Genomic DNA, 15,527 nt, shown 5'->3' with positions numbered 1-15,527 from the left:
AAACAGACTCATAGACATAGAAAACAAACGTATGGTTACCAAAGGGGAAAGAGGGGGAGAGGGATAAATTTGGAGTTTGGGATTAATAGATACACACTACAGTATATAAAATAGATAAACAACAAGGACCTACTGTATAGCGCAGGGAACTAAATTCAATATACTGTAATAGCCTATAATGAAAAAGAATCAGAAAAAGAATAAATAAATAAATAAATAAATAAATAAATAAATAGGGACTTTCCTGTGGTCCAGTGGGTAAGACTCCATGCTCCCAATGCAGGGGGCCTGGGTTCGATCCCTGGTTGGGGAACTAGATCCTACATACATGCCACAACTAAAGAGTCCGCATACTGCAACTAAAAGATCCCAGGTGCTGCAACTAAGAGCTGATGCAGAGCTTCCCTGGTGGCGCAGTGGTTGAGAGTCCGCCTGCCGATGCAGGGGACACGGGTTCGTGCCCTGGTCCGGGAAGATCCCACATGCCGCGGAGCAGCTGGGCCCGTGAGCCATGGCCGCTGAGCCTGCGCGTCCGGAGCCTGTGCTGCGCAACGGGAGAGGCCGCAGTGGTGAGAGGCCCGCGTACTGCAAAAAAAAAAAAAAAGGAAGGGAGAGAAAGACTAGGTTCTTGTGCTATTGACAGTACCGTGTGACCCCGTGCAAGGCCCTTCGCCTCTCTGCCTCCTTCTCTGCTGAAAACTAAGGCATTTGCATGAGGGATCTCTAAGGGCCATGATTCCCCATATACTGTTATCCTCAAAGGGTATCCCAGTGTGCTTAGTCCCAGGATCCTCCCGGGGGACCCAGGACTAACATGCCACCCTCCCCCATTTGCTGCTCTCAGAGGGCTCCTTGGCCAGACTTCTTTGCCTGGGCCAGCATGGCCTTGACTCAGAAGGACCCTGAAAGGAGTCATGTTGATGAGGGAGTTTAAGACACCAGCGAGAAGCAACACCTGTCACTGAGCATAGCCCTGGACCCCCAGCACTTCCTGGCCCTTTTGGCTGAGGACCCCTGGACATCCTGCCTCCATGGAGGGGCTCCTTTTCATGGCAGAAGGCTGTGGACTCTGGGGCCCGAATGGGGCTACCTGTCTGATCAAGCAAAGCCAGAAATGAGGCCAGGCAGCACTGGTGGTGGGCGGCACCTCCCAGGTGCCGTTCACTGAGTGGTGTTGATGTGGTACCCAAGGCCTCCAGAGACGGATTATCCAATCTTCCCTCCTCCTTCTACAGATGGGGACACTGAGACCCAGAGGTGTTGGGGCTGCTGTCCAGATGCATGCAGCCGTGAGGAAAGCTTGGACTTGAACCAGAATCTTCCCATTGCTAACCCAGGACCCTCTGTCCTCTGCCCTGGGTTGCATCTTCCCAGAGGGCTTTGGAAACACCCTGGAGAATGAGCCGTGGGGGTGGTGACATAGAGAACAAAACTGGCTAAGTGGTTGCCCACCCCCCACCCTGAGTCTTGTGACCCCCCAGCCCCGAGCGAGCATCCCAGGTTGTGGAAGCATCACACCAAAGTTCCCTGGAGGGCAGGTTACTCGAAGATCTGGGTCAGGTGATTCAAGGAAGGAAGATTTCCTTGCCTGTGATGGAACAAACTTTAAGTCTGGGTTTAACCTCATCAGAAGTGTGCTGGGGCGGCATTTCCCGCTGCTATATGGAGGGGAATGTGAGCCCATCTACAGAAAACACTTTGCTGCCAGGGGACTTTGTGAGCTGTGCTCCTTGCTGCCCAGGGACTCTGCAGATGAAATCTGATCTTCCCTTTGAGTATAAAAATCCAGTTCATCAACTCAAAGCCTCCCTTTGAAAGACTGAAGAGGCTGGCGCTTTCCCTGGTCTTCAAAAGGTAAGTGGGTGGAGCAAGTCTGATGGGGGAAAATTGGTTCCGGAGGTTAATGTGGTGGGCAGGATGCAAGCTCAATGCGACTGCAATTTCTTTCAGCATGAATGATGCAGGTGGTGAGGGGGCAGGACAGAAGCTGAGAGACGCTGGGCCTCCGATTAGCCTAAAGAGTCACAAAAGTTTTCTGCATACAGGTCTTTTGTCTCCTTAGGTAGGTTTATTCCTAGGTATTTTATTCTTTTTGATGCAGTGGTAAATGGGAGTGTTTCCTTAATTTCTCTTTCAGATTTTTCGTCATTAGTGTATAGGAATGCCAGAGATTTCTGTGCATTAATTTTGTATCCTGCTACTTTACCAAATTCATTGATTAGCGCTAGGAGTTTTCTGGTAGCATCTCTAGGATTCTCTGTGTATAGTATCATGTCATCTACAAACAGTGACAGTTTTACTTCTTTTCCGATTTGATACAGATTGCCAACAAACACATGAAAGGATGCTCAACATCACTAATCGTTAGAGAAATGCAAATCAAAACCACAATGCGGTGTCACCTCACACCAGTCAGAATGGCCAGCATCAAAAAATCTATAAACAATAAATGCTGGAGAGGGTGTGGAGAAAAGGGAACCCTCGTGCACTGTTGGTGGGAATATAAATTGATACAACCACTATGGAGAACAGTATGGAGGTTCCTTAAAAAACTAAAAACAGAACTATGATATGACCCAGCAATCCCACCACTGGGCATATACCCTGAGAAAATCATAATTCAAAAAGAGTCATGTACCACAATGCTCACTGCAGCGCTATTTACAATAGCCAGGACATGGAAGCAACGTAAGTGCCCATCAACAGATGAATGGATAAAGAAGATGTGACACATATATACAATGGAATATTACTCAGCCATAAAAAGAAACAAAATTGAGTTATTTGTTTTGGATGGATCTAGAGTCTGTCATACAGAGTGAAGTAAGTCAGAAAGAGAAAGACAAATACCATATACTAAAGCATATATATGGAATCTAAAAAAAGAAAATGGTTCTGAAGAACCTAGGAGCAGGACAGGAATAAAGACACAGACACAGAGAATGGACTTGAGGACATGGGGAGGGAGAAGGATACGCTGGGACGAAGTGAGAGAGTAACATTGACACATATATATGCTACCAAATGTAAAACAGATAGCTAGTGGGAAGCAGCTGCATAGCACAGGGAGATCAGCTTGGTGCTTTGTGACCACCTAGAGGGGTGGGATAGGGAGGGTGGGAGGGAGACGCAAGAGGGAGGGGATATGGGGATATATGTATATATATAGCTAATTCACTTTGTTATACAGCAGAAACTAACACAACATTGTAAAGCAATTATACTCTAATAAAGATGTTAAAAAAAATAAGTCACAAAAGTCTTTTGGGGTCTCCTCTTTGGAAGCCCCTGGCAGAGAAGGAAGACTTCATGTGGAGGTGGGGTTCTTAGCTTTTTGAAACCGTAGAATCTTCTGGCTGTCTGGCAAAACTCATGACCGTTTCTCTGAATAATGAATTGATGACATAAAACACAGATTTTAGAGGTAATTAATTATACTGAAATCCAGCTGTCAAAATAGTAAAACAGTTGTGATACTGTGGCATACATGTGCTTCTTTATTAATACATTAGATATTTTGAGGTATCTGCAGGTCATAGGTACTGTGAATACACCACCGTGTAATTTTTTGTCTGCAGTCTTAATGGAAGGAAATGCTGCATCTTAGTTAGAGGTTCATGAAAATACAGATGCATACGCCCACGGAGGTGGATGTATAATAAGAAAATAGTCTGAGCCAAAGTCTCAGAAAAGGTTAGTGTTTTGAATAAATTGATTGCAGTAAGGTTAAATGGAAAGATAAATAATACCCTTGTTTGCTTTATGAGATCTTTTTTTCTCAGTCTTTTAAAAACGTTTTAACACGGTAAAATGTGTTAAATATATAGTTTGTAATAAAGATACCTTTTTATTTATTTATTTTTATTTTAAATTTTTTTTTGCGGTACGCAGGCCTCTCACCGCTGTGGCCTCTCCCGTTGCGGAGCACAGCCTCCAGACGCGCAGGCTCAGCGGCCATGGCTCACGGGCCCAGCCGCTCCGCGGCACGTGAGATCTTCCCGGACCGGGGCACGAACCCGCGTCCCCTGCATCGGCAGGCGGACTCTCAACCACTGCGCCACCAGGGAAGCCCCCTTTTAATTTAATTTAATTTTATTTTTCAGCATAGGAGGGAAATTATTTTTCCCTCTGTTAAGCCACAGCTGAGGTGTAAGTGTACTGTTTGGTTCTCATGAATTGGACCTATTATATCCCAGGTGGGAGAGACACCCCCCCCGCAATAAGGAAATGATCTCTTGAAGGCTAGATGCTCCTCCCCCCACCCAGAGTCCACGTGGACTGGGTCTGGGGGAAACTCTTTGGAGTATGAAGCTCTACTACTTATTATGGGTGACCATAGATTTTAATTGAGCCTCATTTTTCACAAGCTATAGAGTGGGGATTGTAATCCAAACCCCACGGGGATGTGATGCGGAGTAGAGGCTAGACAAATACGAGTTCCCTTGTGGTCCTGTAGCTGTGCAGTACCCTCTCCTTTAACTGCAAGACTCCCCCCGACCCCCAGCTTTACCAAGGTATAATTGGCAAATAAAAATTGTATGTATTTAACGTGTACAACGTGATGGTTTGATATACGTATACATTGTGAAGTGATTACCACAGTCAAATTAATTGACACGTCTATCACCTCACATAGTTATTTCTTTTTTCCATGTGGTGAGAACACTGAGGGTGTATTCTCTTAGCAAGTTTCAAGACTGCAATAGAGTATTATTAACTATAGTTGCCAAGCTGCACATTACATCCCCAGAACTTATTCATCTTATAACTGAAAGTTTGTACCCTTTGACCAACCTCTCCCCATTTCCCCCAGCCCCCAGCCCCTGGTAATCATGGTTCTACTCTCTGGTTCTATGAGTTCAACTTTTTAATATTTCACATGTAAGTGAGATCATTCAGTATTTATCTTTCTCTGTCTGGCTAATTTCACTTAGCATAATGTCCACCAGATTCATCCATGTAGTTCCAAATGGCAGGTAATCCTTCTTTTTTACGGCTGAATAATATTCCATTATGTGTATGTACAAACCGTATCTTGTTTATCCATCCATCTATAGAGGGACATTTATGTTGTTTCCATATCTTGGCTATTATGAATAACACTGCAATGAACATGGAGTGCAGATATCTCTTTGAGATACTGATTTCATTTCATTTGGATATATACCTGGTAGTGGGATTGTTGGATCACATGGTAGTTCTACTTTTTAGTTTTTTGAGGAACCCCCATAATGTTTTCCATAATGGCTGTACCAATTTACATTCCCACCAACAGTGCACAAGAATTCACTTTTCTCTACACCCTTGTCAATACGTATCTGTTGTCATTTTGACAATAGCCATCCTAACAGGTGTGAGGTGATATCTCATTCTGCTTTTGACTTGCATTTCCCTGATGATTAGTGATGTTAAGCCCCTTTTCATGTACTTGTTGGCCATTTGTATGTTGTCTTTGGAAAAATGTCTTTTGAGGTCCTTTGCCCATTTTAAAAATGGGTTATTTGGGCGTTTTCTTATTGTTTGTTTATTTTTTTGCTATAGAGTTGTGAAAGTTCCTTGTATATTTTGAATGTTAACCATTTATTGGATATATGGTTTGCAAATATTTTCTCACATTCTGCAGGTTGCCTTTTAGTTTTGTTGATGGTTTCCTTTGCTGTGCAGAAGCCTTTTGGTTTGATGTAATCCCATTTGTTTATTTTTGCTTTTGTTGCCTGTGCTTTTGGTGTTATATCCAAAAAAATCAATGCCACGATCAATGCCAGGGAGCTTTCCCCTATGTTTTCTTCTAGGAGTTTTATGGTTTCAGGTCTTATATTTGTCTTTAATCCATTTTGAGTTGATTTCTGTGAGTGGTGTAAGAGTTCAGTTTTATTCTTTTGCATTGGATAGCCAATTTTTCAAACACCATTTATTTATCCCTTCGCCATTGTGTATTCTTGGCATCCTTGTCAAGGATTAGATTAGTTGACCATATATGTGTGGTTTTATTTGGGTTTTATCTGGGTACTCTATTCTATTCCATTGGTCTATGTGTCTGTTTTTATGCCAGTACTATACTGTTTTGATTACCATAGCTTTGTAATATAGTTTACAATCTTCTTTCTCAAGATTTCTTTAGCTATTTGGGTCTTTTGTGGTATTATAAGAATTTGGGGATTGCTTTTTCTATTTCTGTGAAATATGCTGTTAGAATTTTGATAGGGATGACTGCAAGACTCTCAGTTATCCTCACGCTCTGGAGGTGGGTTGTATTTATTGGTGCCACATGACTCAATTGAATAATTCTTTACTGAGAATCTATAAGGACACGTATATGCTCCAGATTGGGAGCTCCGAAAGTGGGGGTGGGGAAGCACAAAGATCATGGAAAATATTTTATTTACATCTCCTGGAAACTTTTACATCTAAGCATACAGTAGCTATGATGTTCTTAGCATCTACTAGGATTAAATGTGCCAAGTGCCTCTCTGTACCTCAGTTTCCCCTTGATAAAATAGGAATACTACCAGTGTCTACCTCCTAGGGATATTAGGAAGGGTCAATGAGTAATATTAGAAAGTGTTTAGAATGGCACATATTACTGATTCTGTGCTTGCTAAGTAAGTACATAGTCCCTTATCTGGGTAGCATTTTTGCAAAGTTTACAGCTTCCAGTTGTCAGATGAGGAAACTGAGGCTTGAGCCTGAGATTGTTGACATTTGTCAAGGGAGAGGGACTCTACGATCTCAATCTGATCAGTCAGGGGCGCCGTCAAAGATCCTCAGAACCAGAAGGATGCATGGGGTTGTCTAGGCCACTGATGCTAGACTGTGCTGTACCTTTCCTCCCTCATCCACAGTGTTCTCCCAGCCCCACTCACCACACTGGCCTCCCTTTGGTTCTTTGAATACATTCAAAGTATTTCCACTGCAGAGCCTTTGGACATGTTGAACTGTATGCTTGGTTCACTGCTCCTAGAGCTTAGCTCTCAGCTCAGGTGTCTTGATCCCACGGAGGCTTTGCCTGGCCACCATAACTTCACTAGCCTCTCTCCCACTACTAGGACATCACCATTTTAATATCTTATTACATTTATTTTTGTTTACTTGGCTCTTACCTGTTTCTCTTCCCTCCCCATCAGAATATAAGCTCACATACAGCAGGGACTTTGCTCATCACTATTTTTCTGCCTTCAGTCAGTGCTTTGAACAATACAGATTCTCAGGTATTTACTAATTGACTGAGTACTACACCCCTAAGGGCTGTTCAGCTTTGGCTCATACGCACATGTTGTCAGGGAGCTCATTCCTTCCTGAGGCCATCTGTTCTGCTGTCTGCGGCTTTGACTGTTAGAAAGTTCCTTCTTTAACTGGATCAATTCTGCCCTTTTGGTATGCACAGACTAAGTCTCTTTCTGTCACCTTTGGAGGTGAGGCCAGTTGGTGATCCGATTTTTGGTTTGTCAGAAGATTCTCTTTTTCCTTTCCTTTTCCTCTTTCACATGGCCTCTCAGGTAAGACCAAAAAAAATGGAGGTTGTCCCCCATTATCTTCCAAAGGTATCCACAGATGGCTGACTGCCCACTGTTGAATGCAAATACTTGTCCTAACTAGGGGTGTGTTATAGAACAGAAAGCCACTCAGTTTAACTTCAGTCCAAGAATGAGAAGGAAACTAGGATAAAAAGATCCATATTTCTAGAGGCTTCTTGTGTTGTTATTAATAGATTTCCTGTGGGGGTGAATAGGTTCAGTGGTCAAAGTCTGAACACACTGGGTTTCACTGAGTTAAACTTTCCTGTAGATCTTAGATTCTTTCCTATAACTCTTGCCAGAATCTTTGAGATGCAGTGGGGCCTGTGATTTCTACGAGGGAGTCACAGTTTATGAATTGCCCAAACCCATTCACCTTGGGAATATTTTCATTCAACACCCATGAACATCTCACGAACCACAGATGTCCAGGGTTTCTGATTTTGGAAATACTTTCCTAGGTGTTTCTTCCGCTTTTCTAGCCAAGATCTCATGATTCTAAAGAGGAACCTTCTAGAGACAGAACACTTTTCTCTTACAAAATCCACAAGGATAGGCCTGCCTCGCCCACATCGGATGAAGGACCAGGCACGCGAATGGGGCCCTAAAAATTTTCCTCTTTTCCCATCACCCTGGGAGGCCATCTTTCCTCCTTCTCCTCTGTTTTCATTCCCCACCCCCAACCAGGTTCTTAGTTTATAACCCCTTTGGAATAACATCTCAGGATTCTTGGGGAGATAAGAATCACCAGGGAATTGTTTGAGAGCTGTAAATGACTTAAATTGGTTAGGATTCTAATTACCACGAAATGGCTTCATTGCCTCCTGCCGATAACAGGGCTGTAACCTTCCTGCCCTGGGGAGTACAGGTCCCCACCCCAGGGGTCACACAGCGGTCAGGGCCCTGGCAGCTGGGGAAGAAGAGAGAGGCTTTCTTCCCCCCCTACCCCGCCGCTGGCTCCAGGAACGGCTAGGAGCAGCCTGGGCTGATGACAGCCCGGGTGGTGGTCCCACAGGGACCCTGTCGGCAACTCCCCTCCCTCTGTCACCCCCTCGACTTCCTGGGGACCTTGGCAGGCCCCTGCCACTCTTGCCACTTGGACTGCCCTTCTATCCCGTGTGGAATCCTGGCGCCTAGTCCCATTTAGTTATTCTGTTGTCCAGAGTTTACCACGGTGGGGCATTGTGGGGAAAAGCGTCTGTATAACTAGTCATAATGCTGGATTTATTCATTCATCTGTCCATCCTTCGTCAAATATTTATGGGATATTTACCTTATGCCAGACAGTGTACTAGAAAGGAAAACAGACTCTATGAATAAGGGGAGTAGTGTATACACACACACCCTTTATACATTCATAGTATAAAGAATAGTATATATACATACACACATATATGTACATATGTATACTGTATATGTTATAAACGTATATAACATATACATTTGTTTAAAGCTTTGACATCGGACAAGTCTGAGTTGAAATCAGACCTTTGCTGTGTGACATTCAGTTGCATCCCCCTCTGACACTTATGGTGCCTGTGTCATAGGACTGGGGTGAGAATTAAAGCATTTGGCTCATATAGGACCCTCCATACATGGAGGCCACTATTATCACAATAAAGGTACACAGAGTTGTGGGAGTGAAAAGGAGGAATCATTTTAAAAGGTAATTTATAACTTATCTTTGATATCTATCTAGAGAGATATGCATGTAACAGCCACCAGCAGATTCTGAGCAATTACTTCAAAAGAGAGATCAAGGGCAAGGCGGGCAGGGCAGTGTTTGAGTGGGGCCTTGAAGCATGAGTAGAATTCCAATAGCTGGGGAGAGGGGAGCGCATTCCTAGCCAAGGAAAATGCAGGGCAAAGGGTGTGAGATAGGAATGTACCTGATGTGTTCCAGGACCCTCAGATGATTTAGTGTGGTTGGAATGCGGGGCTCACCAAGGGCTGCAGGAGAAGAGGGAGTCAGAGTGGTGAGAGAGAAGGGACCTTTGGAAAACCTAGTTCCTGTGTTCTTTGCATTGGCCTTAAACTTCTCTTCCTGTAATTCCTGTATTGGTCCTGATGCTGCCCTCTGGGGTGCTTGCACAGAGCGAGTCCTCCCTCTTTCTCCTGACAAGCCCTTCAAACCTTGGATTTCCTGGAGTCCCTCACCTGTGTCCCAAACATACCCGGTGCTTTCATGCGACCCTCAGGAGACCTGGCTTTTAGAACGTGTGCTCCTGTTCCTTCCAGGTCATTTTTTTTTTCTGCTCTGCACTCCCTCTTTTAAATGAATGGCTTCTGGATTAAAATTTCTTTATTAGGAAAAATTTCTAGCATATACAAAACTAGAGACGATAGCTTATGAACTCCCGCACGCTCATCAATAATTTTCCACAACTATGATCATTTTTGCCAGTCGTTTTCTCTGTTCTCTCCTCCTCTGTTTTGTTTGCTGAAGTAGTTTGAAGCAAATCCCAAACATTACATCTTTTGATGCATAAGATTTTAGTATGCATCACTAACAAAGGAGGGATGTTAAAAACCTGACCATGTTATTTTGACAATCAACACAACAGAAAATTTCAATATCCTCTATTACTCATGTTCAGAGTTCCTTGATTGTATTCGAGATTTTATGATTAAAAAAATCAAGGTCCAGAAAAGATTCATATATTGCCTTTGCTTATTATATCTCCTGTTTCTTTTACTCATTAACAATTCCTCCCCTGTCTCTTCCATGCTACAGATTTGTTGGAGAAACACAATCATTTGTTCTGTTGACTATCCCATATTCTGAATATGACTAATTGCTTCTTCCTGGTATTTAATTTAATTTATTCTTCTATTGTCTATACTTCCTGAAATAGGTAGTTAAGTCTACAGCATAATTGGAGTCAAGTTCTTTTTTTTTTTTTTTTCTTTTTTAGGGGAGAACAATTCACAGATGGTGGCGTGTGTTCCCCACTGCCTAATGTTTAGGAGTCACACAAGGAGTGTTGTTCCACTGTTAAATGAGGCGGAAACTGATGGGGGTTTAGATGGTGTCAGTCTGATCTCTCTATAGGTCGTCTCTTCTGGACATCTCTTCTGTCTACCCTTCTCTCTTAAAAAGAGGCACCGAGGGGCTTCCCTGGTGGTGCAGTGGTTGAGAATCTGCCTGCTAATGCAGGGGACACGGGTTCGAGCCCTGGTCTGGGAGGATCCCACATGCCGCGGAGCAACCAGGCCTGTGAGCCACAACTACTGAGCCTGTGCGTCTGGAGCCTGGGCTCCGCAACAAGAGAGGCCGTGATAGTGAGAGGCCCGCGCACCGCGATGAAGAGTGGCCCCTGCTTGCCACAACTAGAGAAAGCCCTCGCACAGAAACGAAGACCCAACACAGCAAAAATAAATAAATTAATTAATAAACTCCTACCTCCAACATCTAAAAAAAAAGAGGCACCAAGAAAGGGCTGCATCAGTCCAGCTGTTGTTGGATTATAGAAAAGAAGTATCACCCACACCCCTAATTCTGTACCTCATACTTCTGTTCATGCAGCCAAAGCCTCCCTTTACTCATTCTGGGGCTGCAGCACACTGCTAACTTCCACTAAGCTCACTTTAAAAAAAAAAAAAATCTATTTATTTATTCACTGTTGGCTGCGTTGGGTCTTCGTTGCTGCGCACGGGCTTTCTCTAGTTGTGGCGAGCAGAGGCTACTCTTAGTTGTGGTGTTCAGGCTTCTCATTGTGGTGGCTTCTCTTGTTGCAGAACATGGGCTCTAGGCACATGGGCTTCAGTAGTTGTGGCACGCGGGCTCAGTAGTTGTGGCTCGCAGGCTCTAGAGCGCAGGCTCAGTAGCTGTGGCACACGGGCTTAGTTGCTCCACGGCATGTGGGATCTTCCTGGACCGGGGCTCGAACCTGGGTCCCCTGCATTGGTAGGCAGATTCTTAATCACTGTGCCACCAGGGAAGCCCTGAGCTCACTTTGAATAAATCCCCTAAGCCTCTTTTTCATGGGTTACTGATAAGCCATCTCTCTTTCTTCAGGAACTTTCCCATTTGGTTTTTTGGTCTGAAGTAAACCTTATATTTATACAAATAAACCTTATATATCTTATACATATATAACATTTATATATGTATTATATTATTCAAAATGAAGTTTTGTTTTGTCTCAGCCAACTCTTCAAGGTTCGTTTCCATTGTGATTTTGTCATTATAGGAAGGCTGATAGGAGAAGGGACTGCTGAGAGCCTTGATTTTAGCTCCTTCACTTTATAGATGAAGAAAATGAAGTATAGAGAAATTCCCTTTCTTGAATTAAGTTGCTCAGGGTCACGCACCATGGGGCAGACAGTTATGCTGGTGACCCCTGCTGAACCACACTTCTGGGTGGTCACTCGATTATGTAGCCTCCGCCCACATGGGGGAGTGGTCATGTGACTCTCCGGCCAACGAGACATTAGCAAGCAATGTTGGAAGAGGCTCCGTGAGCACTTAGGTACTGGTGCTTGTCTTCTTGGAAGGGTCACTCTGGCGATGCCAATGGGGAGGGACCTCCAGTGGCTGAGAGCACAGGGTGATGGGGCTAGAGAGACACCCAGGTAGCTGTCCATAACCTGCTGCTCCATGAAGAAGGACAGCAGAGGGTTGAGCTTCTCTGGAGCATCTGAAAGCTTCAAATACCTAATGATATAAGTATAAACTCAAGGCTTCAACCTCGACTTCAAGCAAATGAACCAACAAAGATCAAGACATGCTCTTGAGGGCCTGGAAGTGAGGACTAGAGACCCCAGATGCAGTAGCATGGTTTGAGCATGGCGTGGGACACACAGGGTGCTCAAAACCACAACCAGATCCATTCCTTGGTCACGGTGCTTTGAGGATCTTCACGAGGGCTTTAGTGTAAATAGCTGGGCATTGCTATTAGGAAGCAGAGCCTGCCCTTGATAGTTTGCTGAGTTGAAGTCTGCAGAGAAAGCTCCACTGAGTTCCCCTTCCAGGTTGCTTGTGGGTTCAGCCATCTGCAGCCCATCCTTTTGTTGTCTTTATGCAATAATGCTGGGATTACAGAATCCATTCAGGTACTGTCTGAACAGGTACCTGGATTGGGTAGGTGACTCCTCTATCTAATTACACCAAGGAAGATTTTGGAATCTAGCTCGATTCATATTTTATGGAGCCTAAGTTTTATGCAATTCAGGGGACCTTTTCAAAGCAGGAGAATGCAATATTACAAGTATCAAATTCAGTCCAAGATCTTGGAAGGGACCCGTACAAAGGAGGAACCTCCAAAATGAAGTTTCATAGCTTTTCAGTAAATCCACCTCTGCTCCCATTTATGTAACAATTCCTTCAGCCAAAGTGTTCTTTCTCCTACTTCTTTACCTCTCACACTCCTACTAATACTTGAAGTATAAGTAAAACGTTCCCTTCTCTGGAAGTCTCTGGTTTCCCTAGGCAGATTGAATCACCTCAATACGGTGCTCCCACACTGCTCCATTTAACTCATATCCCCCCAGATCCTAATGTTCTGTCTAACCTAAGTGTCTGTCCTCTCCTGCCAGATCCACTCCTGAGGCCAGGGACTGTGTCTTCTTGTTTTTGTTTCTCTAGGACCCAGAAGAGCACTCTGTAAGTGTTTATGGGATGGATAAGCCCTTGTCGAATCCACACACACACACACACACACACACACACACACACACACACACAGCTTCCCAAGGTGCTACCAAAGGGCAGGGCTCTGTTGTAAGAAGTGGAAAAGTCCTTTCGTGTGATGCAGCGAGTTCTTTCTGCCCATCCACTGCATTTAACTCCAGGTCGAGGAACCAGACAATTAGCTGGAGTGACTCAGCCCTGAGGGGGACCAATTTTTTTAGCTGAGACCCCAGATTAGCAACAGCTTCCATTTAGAACCTTTCTTTGCAGAGCCTGAGGCTCATGGCAAACACTTTCATTAACCCTGATCTTTTCGTTAACACTGAACCTTTGTGGGGGTAGGGGAAGGGGTCAGTGCTTATTCGAGCCAATTTCCGGCTAGAACCCCGGGGACCAGAGAGAAAGTGAGTCAGTGTCTCCTGGGAGCTCAGGTGACGAGTTGGGCTCAGACCTTGGCTTTCTGAGGAACAAAGACCATCAGAACTGGAAGGGGCCCCAGGAGCCACATCTTGACCAATGTTATTTTAGAGTGGAGGAAGCTGAGCTGTCCAGACGGGGAGCAAATTGGCCACTGCTGCTCATGATGGGGACGGGACCAGAGCTGAGGCTTCCTGAATCCCAAGTCAGAAGTTTGTTTTGTACCATGAAAGTCTGGATAAAGAGCACCTAGAGACCCGCTGTGGAAGATGTTAAGCCTAACCAGCGCCCTGGGAGGGGAGAAGGAGGAAGAGGCAGATGACCTGCCACTCATTGTCTCCATCTTCGGGGGCTTGTTATGTTTTGACTAAATGATTCTCCTCCTTTGTGTACAAGAAAAAGAATTTGTTTATTTGGTTGCTCTTGACTCCCAGCCTGGTTTTTAGAGAAATCATGGCAAAGGAGATAGGGCCATAATTCTGGATTCAGAAGGCCTGAGTTCAAGACCCAGCTCTGTGCTTTCTGACCTTGTCACCCTGGCAAGTCACTGCCTGTGTGGTAGCCACAGTTGTTTTGAATGATCAGACACCCATTTCCAACCTTCTCCTCCATCGCCAGCCTCCATCAAACAAACATGCTTGGAGAATCTAAATATTTGTTCTCTCAACTTCCCTCGCATCTAGGTATGGCTTTTTACAAAGTTTTGGCTACACAGTCTTAAGTGGAAGTCTGCTGGGGGGTTTCTGGGAGGGCTTTTTTTTAATCTATTTTTTTAAATTGAAGTATAGTTGATTTACAATGTTGTGTTAATTTCTGCTGCACAGCAAAGTGACTCAGGTATACACATATATACATTCTTTTTAATATTCTTTTCCATTATGGTTTATCCCAGGATATTGAATATAGTTCCTTGTGCTATACAGTAGGACCTTGTTGTTTATCCATTCTATATATACTAGTTTGCATCTACTGACTCCAAACTCCCACTCCATCCCTCCCCCACCTCCCCTCCCCCTTGGCAACCACAAGTTTGTTCTCTATGTCTGTGAGTCTTTTTGTTTTTCCTGATAGAAGAGACAGACATCACTGACACTGCTTTCTTTGCTTCTTCCTAATTGAGTGCAGATGTGATGGCTGGAGCTGAAGCAGACACTGTGTGTCCATGGGAGAAAGGTCAAGTGAATCATACACATGCTGGCCATACCTCCAGGTTTCTTGTTAGATGAGAAACCCAAATTCACATTGGTATAAGTTACTGTTGGTTTCTTGTAGCTGAAAGCATTCTTATGTGGTATAAAATAGATAAAATTTTAGGTTATCTCTAGTGAATGACTATTATTTGTCAACCCAGAATCCATTTCCCTTTCTTCTGGTAGCAGCATCCCAGTTTTCCCAGGGGATCCCCTGTTCCTCTACTGTCAATCCACATGGTTGGGGGTGGAGCTGACTTCACCTCTGGCTGTACCCTAGGGTCCGTCAGAACAGTTCACACCCTCCCCTCAACCTTCGGGATAGACAGATTGAGGGATGCTTTGTGCCTCGGGTGTGGCCAGCGGCACCCAATGCCAGGACCTTTGTGATAATCCTGGGAAAGGGAGACTCTTCCCCTCAGACCTGAGAGGCTGGCTGACGCAGAGGAAAGCAGAGCGGAGAGATGGGAATGAGGTGGAGACATAACTGAATTTTAGATGCAGCCCCACTCCCACTCTTCAGTTACTTGAGCTGACTCTTCCATTTCAGGAGTCCAGACTTAGTGACGAGGTGGGGCCACTTAGCTTTAAACAATAGTTGTCACCAGAGCAGGGGCTCAAATCCTTGTCGAAAGTGAATCCATGTTTTGCCGAATTCTGCAGCTGATCTGCTTACGAGCCAGAACGCAGTCCCCGGGCTCCTCTTCCTTATTTGCCCTGTTAACATCTCACTCAGAAATTTACTAGAGGATTTCTGTCAAGCCATCGCCGCTG

The 15,527-nt window shown here is 44.5% G+C and overlaps 1 long non-coding RNA gene across 1 annotated transcript in view; it reads left to right on the top strand.

The window, feature by feature from the left end:
* LOC113620969 (uncharacterized) overlaps positions 1-13,157 on the top strand; it is a 123,715-nt gene extending 110,558 nt beyond the window's left edge. The window contains exons 4-5 of the long non-coding RNA XR_003432993.1: positions 1,236-1,854; positions 13,102-13,157. This is a non-coding gene — a long non-coding RNA (uncharacterized LOC113620969). The remainder of the gene's footprint in view (positions 1-1,235; positions 1,855-13,101) is intronic.
* The last annotated feature ends 2,370 nt before the right edge of the window (positions 13,158-15,527 follow it).

Source organism: Aethalodelphis obliquidens, unplaced genomic scaffold (assembly GCF_003676395.1).
Source record: "Aethalodelphis obliquidens isolate GAN/ISIS:26980383/991018 unplaced genomic scaffold, ASM367639v1 scaffold8, whole genome shotgun sequence".
NCBI lineage: Eukaryota > Metazoa > Chordata > Mammalia > Artiodactyla > Delphinidae > Aethalodelphis > Aethalodelphis obliquidens.
The sequence above is the reverse complement of the archived record's forward strand: the minus strand, read 5'-3'. Positions and strand labels throughout refer to the sequence as shown.